The 14375-nt window shown below is 47.3% G+C and overlaps 1 pseudogene; it reads right to left on the reverse strand.

The window, feature by feature from the left end:
* Nucleotides 1-679: 679 nt before the first annotated feature.
* Nucleotides 680-4739, reverse strand: LOC120679987 (annotated as a pseudogene).
* Nucleotides 4740-14375: the final 9636 nt, after the last annotated feature.

Consider the following 14375-nt stretch of genomic DNA (forward strand, 5'->3'; position numbering starts at 1 on the left):
GATAATCGGGAGCGGCCTGGGGCCCGGAGGCAGCCGTCGTCTGTGGCCCGAGCGGCGGCGTCCGAGGCCGGTCAGGTAGTAGAGGAGCGAGACCACGGCGAGCGTAGCCCTTAGCAGCAACCAGACCCCGCGCTCCGGATACATTTGGACTGTGGTGTTGGTGTGATGGTGTCTACCGAGAACTGAGAGCTTGTATCGAACGCTACAGTAAGTATTCCAGCTTTGAAACAGTAGCCAAGTGCTTTAAAATGAGCCGTTATTTCGACGGGCGGCTAACGTCAATCCATGTGGCTGACCGACCGATGGAGGATCAGCGCGCCAGCACGGCCACTAGCGATGAAGCAAGCAAAGCAGGGATCTCTTCATTGCAAAGTATATTGTTTTTTTTAATATCATTGTTCTCTATATGCAAAAATGATTTGCAACTTTATGAAAGCGTATAAGTGCAAACAAATTCCATGGGAGCAACGCGTCCCACCTTGCAATTTCTTGGTCTCTACATGCTTTAGAGTTTAGATAGATGGCACAGTCCATGCAGCTGCACTTTGAATAACTCATCGCCTAACGTTTTAGCATCCATTCAATGACCAAGAGTAACACGGACATGGTATGGTGCAGCTTGATTCAGTAGATTGGCCAGTTTTATTTACATAAGTAAAAATCATTAGGAAGGCGCAAATAATCCTCAACAAGAAACTTCTAAACAATTATAGATAAAACAGAATAAGATGGTAGCCAGTGCATTCGCATGGGTAAATGCCAGTTAATAACTAGAGAAGGCATCAGCTCCATCCCATAGATATTACAATACCTAATAGTTATGCGGTGCTCACTGTTACACATTTGATAGCACGGTGATGCTAAACATGCATCAGGTGTTGTACTCAGCCAAGAGTTGGGGATCTCCCCGGTCAGGAACTTGGCATAGCAGGACAGGCAAGCTCATTTCACAGGTCAGTCCGTGAGGATCTTGTTGTTTCATGCTCTGGTCCAGAGAAACACCTTACCACTGGAGCTTGCACCAGCCAGATTGCCAACTTTGTTGGGGTGCAGTGAAAACCGGCACGGGATGGCTGTCGTGCTCACTCTCAAGAAACGCCCCATACGAAGCCGAGAGGCTCTTCCCACTGCGATCAACTAAGATAACATCTATTGCTCTTTTCATGTTCCCAACAAATAGGTTGTTGTCGTTCCAGCTCCAGATTGCCCTGCAAGCATGAGTCAAGTTTCATCACTGAAAATAATGATGGGGTAGTCACAAAAGATTGTGAAACTACAGGTGAGGAGCTCGTCTTACTTGAATGTGGACAGCCATCTGCCTGTCCTGTTATCATGCTTAAGAATACATGACTCATCAAAGTTATCCATGTTAAAAATTCGGACAGTGTCATCAAGGCTGCAAATGGGAAGAATAATGTCATTTACAAAAATTAAAACCTGTGATGCATATGAATGGCAAAACAAAGTATCTTTTATTATTACAAGAAATACAAGTTGAGGTGATAGCAACAGAGAAACTATGGTGGACCAGAAAATGGAATAAGCAGTCTTGAGTATTAGAGAAAGAAAGAACTGTTCTTAATATTTGGTTCCATGAAACAAATCTGCTATGATGCTGTCTAGTGAACGTGCTAAGATATCTTTTGTAGCATAACAAAGGCACAATGTCTAGAGACTGCAGTCAGGTTCTACTCATGTCAAGTACTGCACCCAAGCTAAAGGTCCCGGGATACAGTATAGGCTAAGAGTAAAAAAAGAAACTCAAATCTAACAAAGGTTAACAAGATAGTGTCAGAAAGCTAAAAATAAAAACCAGTAGTCTAACAGCACCCGCCTTACATGGTCATGGAAAGAGCAGGAGTGCGACACTGACTTTAGAGTCCAAAACAGTCAAAATTTGATAGGGCGTGGAAATGTCACTGAAATCTGACACGGATGTCATACTCTTACTCAGATTTGTTGGACATAATCGCTCTGTCCCACTAATTTGTCAGAATCAAATCACTCAATTCCTTCTTTACTCTCTTGACTATCTTGAACACATACAAGAAGAGAGATCACTCAAAATTATATTGATCTTGGAGCCTCACTCTACAAGCTTACACAATGCAACACAACCTAGAACAACTTGCTTGATCTTCTCAACCAAGCACTACCACACTCTAGCTTGATGTTCACAATCATGCACTATATGCTCTATATCTCATACTCAACACATGAGGGGTACATGCCCTTTTATAGGACCTACAAACTGTCATACAAACAAGAGCACAACTCATCTCTAGCTAATCACTAGCCAGCATACTCACTTTACAACTCATTGACAACTACATAACCTATCCAATATGACTTTGATATCTTTAAGGCTAATCCACCCAAAGATAACCAAAGTACAACCTAGAAACTTCAAGTAATCAAATCAAACTTTACTACCTAATGCTAGCTAAGCATTAGCTCAAGGAACAAGTCAATTTCCTTTTGACTTTGACAACTTATGCCCATAGATGCATCTACACATTTCTTATGACAACATTATTTCCAACAGGATTCAGGTATTTGAATTCTCAAATGTTTCATGTATGCAGGTGTAACAGTGATGCTGATTGGCGCAATCAGACTACATGAGTTATTAACTTATGATAGTGATACGAATATGCTTCTAGCCATGATCTCATTTAAGATACATGTTCATTGTTAAACCAAACAGATAGAGCTGTTCTAAATAGAAAGGGCCTGATTCATACTACAAACAGCCAAAGAAGCAAATATAAACAGTTTAGAAAAAAGAAAATGGGCACCTGGTTGTTGCAAGCATGTTGCCACTGGGGGTGAGAAATAAGCTGATTGAATGGTTCTGTTGTACTCCAAAACTTTCAACTTCTCCGGATCCTCCTTTTTCATGCTTCTCATATCCCATATACATACTGTTCGATCCGTCGAGCTTGTGGCAAACACATATGGGTTTTCTGAACGAAAATCTATTGAGTTGATTCTATGGTCATGTAAATTCCATGTAGCTGACACCTTACCCGTCCTTTCATCGTAAAGTTTCAAGTCATTACCCTCGGCGAAATAAAGGGAGCTGGGACTATTTGGTGCTTGACAAAGCGAGAAAATGGGATAGTCACACAAGTGGATCACATTAAAGTTCTCCTTCTCAACATCCATAAGACAAATTTCACCTTGATAACTACAACTGTAAATCTGCAGGTCGAGTTTGTATATAAAAGAGTCAGAGCACCAAACAAATATCGAAATATTAAACATGAAAGAAGTTGCCATTTAGCAAAACTGTAATGTCCTTATATGCATGGCAATATTATTTGCCCAACCTGCCCTCTGTGTTGTGAGAAGCCAGATACGGTGGCCAAAACTCAAAATTACACAAGCCAGAAATTGGTGATTCCATTGAGAGCATGTATGTCAACAACACAGCACGATTATTTTAAGACATCCCTATCAGACATATCTAGGAAAAAGAGCTTTACATTTAATTATCTAATATACAAACGATGGTTGGCTGCCAGTGCTAAGCTATTTAACCTCCATGAGTCATAGCAGCATAGCATCGTTGCACAGCCTTGCTTAACCCACTTTCCTGGTTTTTCTCTTTCACTCCATGTTCTAGCATATAGTTACAATTAAACAGTAGCAACACTCTCTTTCAATTAGTTAATCCCAATGCAGTAACTGTGCTCAACATTGTGATCCGCGTGAACAAGATTGTAATGACAAAAAAAATTACATTATCCACATTTCAGCACTTCATATCAACAAATGTGTAATTGATCAATTGGTAAAACCTTAGGAGCTGTGGAAATCCAAATCAATTAGGATTTAGGATGTTAGACCAAAATACCTAGTTAAACTATCCAACCATGTACCCATAGGTTCACAGGAAAAATGACAAATTAATAACTATTAAAAAATTAAGCACGAGAGCAAAAGAAGAAGAAATCAGTTACCTTCCTCAGCGCGTCAGGGTGCATCACAATACCCCCGACAGAACCCCTGTGGGGAAAATATCGGAACACCCCGTCTGCACCATCTCCGTCCTCCTCATCCTCCACGAGACCATCCACATCCCAGAATCCGATATGTCCGAGCTTGTTCCCGGCGGCCACCACGGTCCGGTCGACCAACGGCAGGATCCGCACTGAGAGTATGCGCTCCGGCACAACTCTCCTCACGTTCGCGAAACGCAGCACCAGTTCCCTCCCGACGTCGAACCCGTTCGCCGCGCAGATCTCGCCCTCCGGCCGCGGCGGGGACTTGACGGCGGTGGCCTCTCGCAGGGCGGAGGCGAGGGAGGAGGAGACCCGGGTCTTGCAGGGCTTTGTCGGGGACGGCGGCGTGGCCGGGGAGGCGTTGGCGCCGGTAGAGTCAGATGGCTCGCCGGGGGCAATGCCGCGGGTGCGTAGGGAGCGGCGGAGGACTACGGGTCCGGCCTGGCTCGCGCAGGGCTGCTCCTTCTTGGGTGCTTGAGGCTGGGGGAGGGGCGGACGGAGGCGGAGAGCTCGGCGGCCTGCTGGCGGAGGGAGGCGAGGATGGTCTCGTTGCGGCGGATGTTCTCCTCGCGGAGGCGCTCGTAGTCGGTGAGCCCGGCCTCCGCCGGCTGCGACGCCATCGCCATGTCAGTGGGCGGATTCTTTCTGGAAGCTTTTGGAGGCGGTGGGGGGGACTGGGGAGGGATGAATGGAGAGACGCGTGGAGTGAGGGGCTGAGGCCGCGGTCGTGGGCAGTTGTTTGGGGAGTGAGGCGGCGGCTGGTGGTGGGAGGGATGGCGCGAAGTTTGGCGGCGCTGGGAGGAAAGTGGCGGGAAACTGAAACATGGCCCACAAAACAGTGATGCAGGGAACAGACAGCCTCGAAGGTAGTGCAGCCTATGTCCAGCTGCAGTCCACAGTAGCATCAACGACGCCATAAAAATAAAACGCCGTCAAACTGCAATTTTCAACTTCTATATCACTATTGTTATTCGAATAGTGTTTTTAAAAGAAAAGAATTAAAACCACTAATTCCACCATTTAATCTGTATTCTATTCTAGTGATCATCTTGACCCCACCATTTGCAAACACAATCTTGATGCAGCCAAACAAAACTTGACCAACACGAGAGCACAAAGAACTAAAAAAAGAGTAACACTGAAAAAACACACACACAAACGAGTAAACACAACGACGACACGAACAGCAAAACAACACAGAGATGACAAAGGGCACGACACCCACCACGGCCCCCAAAATCCTACAACTGAACCTGCAAGCAACAACATCCCGGGTGCAAAGATCTACGACTGAACAATGGTGGCAAAGCATCCACCCGAACCATCAACCACGGCGACAAAGCATCCGCCCGAAACAAACTTCAACCAACGCGACGACGGCGTCAAAGCATCGGCCAAACCGGAAACGACGGCAAAGCATCCGCCAGCGAGGAGAATCCGACGACCAAACGCGATCCGGACGATGCAGATGAACTGGAGCGAAGGCAGGCGCAGGAGCAGAGACTCTCCGAGGAGAGCCGATGGCCGCCGCCAGCAAAGCTTCCAAGACAACGCCTCCAAGAAGGACGCGACGCCACAGGCGCCGCCATTGTCTGACCAAAATGGTCTAGGTTTTCACCCGGAAGGCAAGCTGGAGAGGGGGGAAAAGGTGTAAAGATGACGCCTTCAATAAGGTAAACGGCGCCCGAGGGCATCGTCGTCATCGGTCTGCAAGCGGATCTAGGGCTTTCTCCACCACCCGTCTCCAACCCAGAGCCGACGGCCGCCACAGTGCAGACGGGGACCCGTCACCGGAAGCAGATACACCCACACGGCGTCCGGCAAAGGAGCGTCGGAGCGTGGCTCACCACCAACGGCCGAGCAGGCCACCAGCGTGCGGCCAGGACCGGCGAGGGAGCGGCGAGAGAGCTCTAGCCAGGAGGGAGCGCCGGCAGCTAGCGCCATGCTTGTGATGGAGAGCCGGCCGCACGCAGCGAAGGAGCACCGGAGCCCCCACGAGGGAGGGCTGCGCCCGGCCAGGGAGGGCCAGCCACCGGCGGCCGCGAACCCCGAACAGCGAGGGCGGGCATGCCACCGGCCACAGATGAGCTCAGCGAGCGGAGGGTCGGCCCCCGGCCAACCTCGTCGAAGAAGCTCAGATCCGGCGGGGGGAGCCCAGATCCGGCGAAGGGGATGCCGGATCCGGTGCCCGACGGCCGGCAGCCGGCGACCAACGGAGGCGCATGAAGGGTAGAGACGAGGTCGGGAGGAAAAGGGAGGGAGGATGTAAGGATCATCGGGGTGTCCGACCCTAGAGGGGGAGGGGGTGAATAGGGTCGCTAATTCACTTTCTAACCTAGGGCTCAATCTACTTGCATAAGATAAACCTAACACATCCTATACATGCTAGTTATGACTAAGGTTTATCTATGCTACTCTCTACATACCCCCAAAAGACTTGCAACATATAGTCAATCCTAATCAAACTAACTAGGAAAGTAAATGCACGCAAGATAGAGTAAATGCGGAAATGTAATATGGCAAGTAAAGAGGTAAGGGAGAGAATATGCAAACTCCCGTGAAGACATCAAGACACATGATTTAACGTGGTTCGGTTAGGACACCAAGTCCCTCCCTACGTCCACGGCCACTTGTCCAACAAGAACAAGTGTGATGCCGAGTCTCTTCGCTTGATCACCGTCTTGCGTTCGCCACCAAAGCTTCTGGCAAGCAAAGGCTAAGTGGCGCCAAGTCACCAAGACAAGGCCACCGCCACCGTCTTTCTCGAAGCGTCACCAACGGCACCATCTTCACTATCGGAGCTTCTCACCAAGAGGGGTCTCCTTCCCCGCACAAAGTGTCGTTGCCTCTCCACACCAAGTCGGAGGGTCACACAACAGTTTACAAGATGCTTGCCGCAGCAAGGCTTTCACACAAGCTAGTTCTCTCAAGAACTAAGCCTAATCAAGCACTAAGCACTCTCACAAGTGTGCTTAAGCCTATATGATGTACAATGAAGCTCTAAGGTGGTTGGAGAGGATCCTCAACTCTTTTATGCTTCCTTAGTCTCCAGCACACACAAATGAGGCGTGGGTGACATATATATAGCCCCAACCCCTCAAACTAGCCGTTGGAAAAAGGCTGACAAAATTCCTTAACGCCGGTTGATCCGACGCTCCAATTTTGTCATCACCGGTTCAACCGGTGAATGCTTTTTCTCATCTACTAGCCATTACTGCTCCAACAGCTACTTGATCAATTGCACCGATGCTCTTGAATTCATCATCGGTTCAACCGGTGAGTGCAAAGTTCAGAAACCCCCCGAAAAATGGAGTCTCTGGACAACTGCACCGACGCTCACTTTTTCTTCATCGCCGGTTCAATCGGTGCTTCTGGGTCTATCTTCACTTTAAGTCATTGCACTGACGCATTGTCTTCAGGCATCGTCGGTTCATCCGACGCAAAACCCTAGCCTCAGCTTCTAGGTCCATTGCACCGGTGAGTGCAATTTGCTCATCATCGGTTTAACCGGTGATAGCAAATTGTCTCTGTTTTGATCTTTTCGACTTGGTTTCTTTGAGGTCTTTGATCTTTTCATCCCTTAGACCTATAAACCTGATAATGATCATCTTAACACATATATTAGTCCAAGTATTGTGTGTGTCATCAATTGCCAAAACATTATATTGAAATATGGCATGAGAGGCCATTTTCGCTACAATCTCCCCCTTTTTGGTGATTGATGACAACACAACCAAAGCAACCAAGATAAATTGCAAGAATATGAATTGATACCAATTTGAAAAGTTAGAAACTACTTAGCTTGCTCGGATGATATTTCAATGCTGATTTTAAAAGCCACCGGCATTTGATTAGTCCATAGGACGAAATGCTTCCGGCTTGATAGCAATTATGAAACAATGGATTGTGGCCAATGTAAGACAATTGTGTGGTTTGAACCATATGAGCAATGAAAATTTTTGTACCTTAGTCCATGGGATCATCAAATTGCATTTCTCCGCCATATTGACTAAGTACCTCCCCCTATCACCATGCATCTTTTTGCATTGCATTTTCCATTCCCCCCCTTGCTAATGGCATCATTTACTCCAAACTATTTGCTTGCTTTTAGGGTACATTTCTCCCCCTTTGTCATCAAACACCTAAAAGCTTCATAACCACTAGCAACAAGGAGCATTAGTAACAAAAGAAATTTACTAGTGATAGACTGTTATACCCACTAAATTTAGCATATCTCCCTTTGTTTGAACAAGCTCCCCCTTTTTCAAAGCTTGTGGCACCTCCTATCTTGACACCAATTGTGATGCCAATTGTGAATTGTAGGGGTAGTGTTCAAAAAGAAATTTGAACTCATAGAGATAGCTCTAGGTGACTACAACAAATAGCACTTTATAAAGCATATTAGTCACACAAACATAAGCTATAGAGTTAGCTCCCCCTAAATGTGTGCATTAGAGTTTGAATCTCTTTTAAACAAATGTATGCACTTGTAATTCACATAATGGGGATTTAACTTTATAACTTACTAATCATGGCACCATAAGCAAGCAATTGATATCAAAAGCATTTTTACCACGAAAATGAGAGATATCAAATGCAAGATATGCTATGGAAGACATATGCCGTGTGATAGAATCAAATTAAGCTCATGTAGGTTGCAACAAGATATGATAAAGTATGGATAACCTACCATATGAATATTTCTAGGAAAGCATATCAAATGAAAGATACCAAAAGTAAAGATACGATCATGCAATCCTAGAGAGGCATTGAGCTACAATGATGCATGATGGATATCAAATGAAATTGAGATCATCCTTTTACCTTGCTCATTACCTCATATGTAGGGGATGGGAATTTGGGTCACTAATCTTTAATCCATAATTTTGGACGTCGTTATCTTCGAGATGTCTTCGAGGGAAAGGATAGGATGGAGAATCCTTCCTTAAATATCTATTTGCTTTGCTTAGCCCCGAAGTATCTTGACCTCATCTTGTGGACTTTGTCCTTTGGGCTTCATTGGAGGGTGGATGTGCATGAACGGGCTTCTAGTCATCATGGCCTTTGGTCCTTTGTTTGGGCTTTGGCCTTCGTCTTTATTTCTGTTATCGCGTGATCATGGGCCTCGTCATTTCATGCTCCAAAATTGGTCAAAAACCTGCAAAAACGAAGTACTCCAAAATATATGTGCAAATGTGAAAACGACCAATAATTGGGCCGAGGTTAGGATGGTTAGTGATTTTGATATTAAATTCATGCCATTATCGAAGTTAAACAGGGGATAAAATGGATACTTAAGGAGCGCCAATAGCGGGAGACTCACGTCAAGTACTCGGAGAACCAGGAGCTTAGGTAGTAACTTGGTTACCCAGGTAAACAGAAGACTCTAGTCAACTACTCGGGGTACCAAGAGAAAACGAAACACCCTATGAACTTGATGTCTCAAGCAAGCGGTAGATTCCCGTCAACTACTTATGGCAACAAACACTTAGTGTAACACCCTCGGTGGTCCAAGCAAGCGGGAGACTCGTGTCAACTACTTGGAGTACCAAGAACATAATTTTTGTTCTGCTCCTTGATTTTGGAGTAATTTTCAAAGTTGACCGGACAGGATAGACCTCGTCAGGTCACCCAAGTGGGAAAAACTTTGAAAATATCCAGAAACCTACTCGATCTAGCGAGTAGGCTGTCTTCTTTTGAAGACTGGAGTCATCTTTAGAGTTGACCGGTTAGGACAAACCTCGTCAGGTTGCTCAAGTAGGAAAAACTCTAGAGATATCCGAGACCTACTCGAGCCAGCAAGTAAGGTGTCCTACCCAAGGACTAGAGTAATTCCAAAAATAGACATGTTAGGATGAACCCCGTCGGGTTAACCAAGATGGAAATATTTTAGAAATATCCAAAACCTACTCGAGCGAGCGAGTAGGGTGTCCTACCCAAGGATTGGAGTAATTTTCTATGATAGACCTGTTAGGATGAACCCCGCCGGGTTAACCAAGATGGAAATATTTTAGAAATATCCAAAACCTACTCAAGCGAGCGAGTAGGGTGTCCTACCCAAGGACTGGAATAATTTCTAAGATAGACCTGTTAGGATGAACCCCGTTGGGTTAACCAAGATGGAAATATTTTAGAAATATCCAAAACCTACTCTAGCGAGCGAGTGGGGTGTCCTACCCAAGGGCTGGAGTAATTTCTAAGATAGACCTGCTAGGATGAACCCCGTCGGGTTAACCAAGATGGAAATATTTTAGAAATATCCAAAACCTACTCGAGTGAGCGAGTAGGGTGTCTTACCCAAGGACTGGAGTAACTGCTAAAATAGAATGGTTAGGATGAACCCCATCGGTTTACCCAAGTGGAACATATTTTAGGAGTACGTTTTTAAGGTAGTCCATAGCCTGAAAACTACTCGACCGATGTTCTTTGTTGAGCTAAGCTTGTGGAGTAGTGTAAGGAGCGGGGTGTAAGTCGCATGAGTGATAGCAAAGTAGTCGATTTGTAAAGAAATCAACTTTTATTGAGAATTGTCGTGATTACAGAAATTGTAAAATGACAGTCTCTGACTCTTAAGACCTACCCCTTGCTCATGATAGTAGATACTTGAGGAATGGTTCACATGACTAAACATGACAAATGTTTGGAGGTAATTCTAGTCAGCATGGCGGTCGACTAGATTTTGGGTGAAGTTTCTTTCACCAGGGGTGCTCTGAGAGCTTTGCGGAGTGTGTTGCACTCGAAGACTGTGTGGTAGCTCTTTGGGTGCATGAAGCACTTGCGTAGGAGCGTTTTGTTGATCATGTCTCCTCCAAGAGATGTTTCTCCATGGTGTTGGCTGCGTGGCTTGCCCTGAGGGAGGGTACTTGCCGGCTTGTGCTTCTTGAAGGATGCAGAGGCATGTGTTGGGATGCGATAATTGGAAGAAGGGTTGTAAGCCTCTATTTCCTCACGCTCCTTTTTTGTTGAGATAATCATGTTGCGTGCGTCACGGCCAAAGTTGATCACATTGCAGAGATGTAACAGCTCAAAAATTTACGAAAATAAATCACGCGCTAAAAATATTTTCAAATCTCTTTTCATCGTTGAGCTCAATCCATCCGAAATCGTTCCCCGCCTGATCTCCCAATCTCCTGAAAAACCTGTCCCGACATCCGAATCCAATCGCCGTCCCGACTCCTTGTTTTTTCTCGATCCGCGCGTCACGCCCGACCGGCGTGCGTGCTCGTCTGGTCATGGCTGCCGGTGCGATCTCTCTTTCTCTCTCTCTCCCTTTTTCTTTTTCGTTTTCTCCATTTTCTTTTCCGCTTTTTCTTTTTTTTCTTTTCCCTCCTCCTTCCTGCTTCCCTCCTCTCCCGCACGCGCGGCGCACCGAGCGCGTCCAGCCCCGGCCACTGCCTTCCCCACTCGAGGCCGCTCGCTGCTCGCCCCGTCCCATTCCGCCGGCACCGCCGTGCCCTTGCCACCTCGGCGCGCGCCCCTGCCCATGCGGGCGCGCGCGCACCACGCGGCCGCGCCGTTCGCCACGCCGCCTGCCGCCGCCGCCTTGGCGCACCGTCCCCACGCACTGCACGCACGCGCCCTGTGCGCATCACACGTTCCACGTGGCCGCGCCGCTCACCGTGCCGCCCCGTCGACCGCACAGCCCCGCCGCCTCACCGCCCGAGCCGCACAGCTCGCGCACAGCGACGCCGCCGACCACATAGCGCCCCGCCATTCCGCTCGCGCCGCTCTACTCGATGCCGAGCCCCACAGCTGGCCCCTCCATGTGCTCACCCCCTTGCGTGTCCTTCCTGCCTGAGCAGTCGCGTCGCCGCACACCGCGATGCCGAACGCCATTAATGGCGCCCCGCGAAGCTCGCCGGCCAGCACCAACTCGCCCCGCCCGCTCCACCACCTTGCAGCGCCTATAAAGGGCCCTCCACCTCGCCTCCGAGCACCATAGCCACCTCCACCATTGCGCAGCCCCTCCCCGAGCTCCCAGCGCCGCCACCACCACCATAGCTGTCGAGCCCCGCCGGCCACCGCAGAGCCGCCTCCTCGCGCCACCACTGCCCGAGGTAAAGATCCTCCTCGCCTCCCTCCCCCTTCTCCCCCTAGCCCCGGCCGCCGCCAGGACTTGCAGCGCCACCGCCTCACTGGCCAGAGCCGGCCGACGCCCGCTGCCATGGTGCCCCTCCCTCCCCCTTCCCTAAAATCAAGGGAGGGATCAAACCCCCGCACCTCCCTGCTCCTTTTCCCCCTCCTCCGGGCCGCCCCCGTGGCCCAGGCCGCCAGCGAGGGCCACCGCCGGCGTGCTGCCCCCTCCTCCTCTGTTTCATCGGAGGGAGGAGGAAGGAAGGGCTGTTTTGCCCTTAGGCCCCTCCTTTCCTCCCTATTCCTTTAAGAGTCCTTCTCTTTTTATGTCTTTTTTCAAAAGAGCCCTCCATGTTTTCCAAAATTAAGAAATAACTCATCCTCTATACAAAAATGATTACATATAGACCCCTACACCTTTGTAGTATGCCCCAGATATTTCCAGAAATTGCAACCAAGTCCTTTCTCTCCCAAAATAATTACAAATAGGTCCTTGAATCCTTATTTAACCCTGAACCCCTCTTTAACTCGTCATTTCATGTGCCAAAAATCCTCCGATCGACCTGAAACTTTGCCACGCCATTTCTAATATAATTTTGGTTGTGCCATTATAAAACTGCCCAAAATATTACTTCTATCCTCATATCTTAATTGTTTCTGATTCAAGCTCAACGATAAAACCTTTATTTCTTTTTCTTGATTGTGTGTTTGCTTGTGTGCATTGTAGATCGCAGTGTGAATGAGGGAGAACCCGTCAACATGCAATACTGCGAGCAAGTGAACAAGGACCAGTACCGCGACCCCGAACCCGAAGGACAGTACCTCGATCAGGACTTCCCGGAAGGCTTCGAAGACGGCAATTTCAATCTCATCCTTTGATGCATGTCTTGTCCCAGTTTTATAAACACAACCTATTGGCCCGTTTTGCAAAACTGCATATATTTTGACTACTGAAAACATGGTTGGATAGCCACCCCTTGATTTTTTTATAACCATTCCTTGACCACCTAGATTAATGTCTGAATGTGACTTGTTTGGACGTTAATCGCTGCTAGAACGCTTAGGACCTTAAAGACGGTACAACTTGTTTTATAAAAAGAAAATGTGTGAGTGTGTGTGGGAAGGGAGAATGTGGAATTTTCGAAAGATGAGTTTAGACGGGATGGATGGCACTTCTGTGTGAATTGCCAAATGGTGTGCTCGTACCTGTGTGGTTGAGCAAGGAAGGGAGATATCCATCTTGTCACAATTAAGGACCGAGTTGGTGTGTCATCTTGCCTAATTCCACTATCGTGCAAACCACTCGACCGTTGTATGGGCAACGGCTTAGCATAAATCCCACTAGTTAGTCTGATAGCCATCAGGAGAGCTGAGAGCAATGGGTGATCAAGGAGAAGGGATAAGCTTTGTGTGACTTATGCCCCGGTTAAACCTCGGTGATAGGCCGCTGTTTGAGTGCAGCGTTCGGTTCGCATCGCCGACGGGAAGGTCAAACTCCCTCAGCTGACTGAGTATACTTTACTCCCAATATAGTCAACTAATAGTAGGTATATTGGCAGTACCTCAAGTAAGCCACTGCTTGAGGCAGTGTTCGGCTCGCATCACCGATGGGAAGGTCAGACTCCCTCAGCTGACTGAGGATCCTTACCTTCTTACCTTAGCGTAGGTGCGTCGTTACAGAATTTATAAGGTTGATTGTGCGCAAAAGTAAGGTTTGACAGAAATGTAAAGTGCTGGAAGTCAGATATAAATAAACCATAAGTAGATAGCCACCTAGTAACTCTCTTAAATTCCCCTAGGGCTTTACATTCTAAGCACAATCCTTAATGAAACCAACGTAGTTTTATAAATACTTTGTTGGTCCAATTTTATACGGAAATCGATTTTTAAGGTTCCAACACCTCTGGTGTACACTTGCAGCTCTGATACCAGCTGTGGCAGAACCACCAGAATTATCCCGGCTCAAGTGTGCTGGCCATCACCATAAAGGCAACACCGACTCAAACGCACTTCAAACGGAACAATTCTTGGTCTGTCGGGTAACGTCCCGATACAACCACCGGATCTTGGATCGAACAAGCATACCCCGCACGAAGGCGAGTCCAGAGATATTACAACCATATATCTTACAACACAGGCATAGTAGTTATTACAACAAGTTCAAAGTATTATTACAGGTCCAAACTTAGTAAAACGTTATACAAGACATAAGTTTAAAGTTTAGAGTTTAAGCAGCGGAAAGAAAACACGAGGGCAACAACACGTCGTAAAAGGATACCAAGCTAGCCCAAGCAA

The sequence above is a fragment of the Panicum virgatum genome, chromosome 6N, assembly GCF_016808335.1.
Source record: "Panicum virgatum strain AP13 chromosome 6N, P.virgatum_v5, whole genome shotgun sequence".
NCBI lineage: Eukaryota > Viridiplantae > Streptophyta > Magnoliopsida > Poales > Poaceae > Panicum > Panicum virgatum.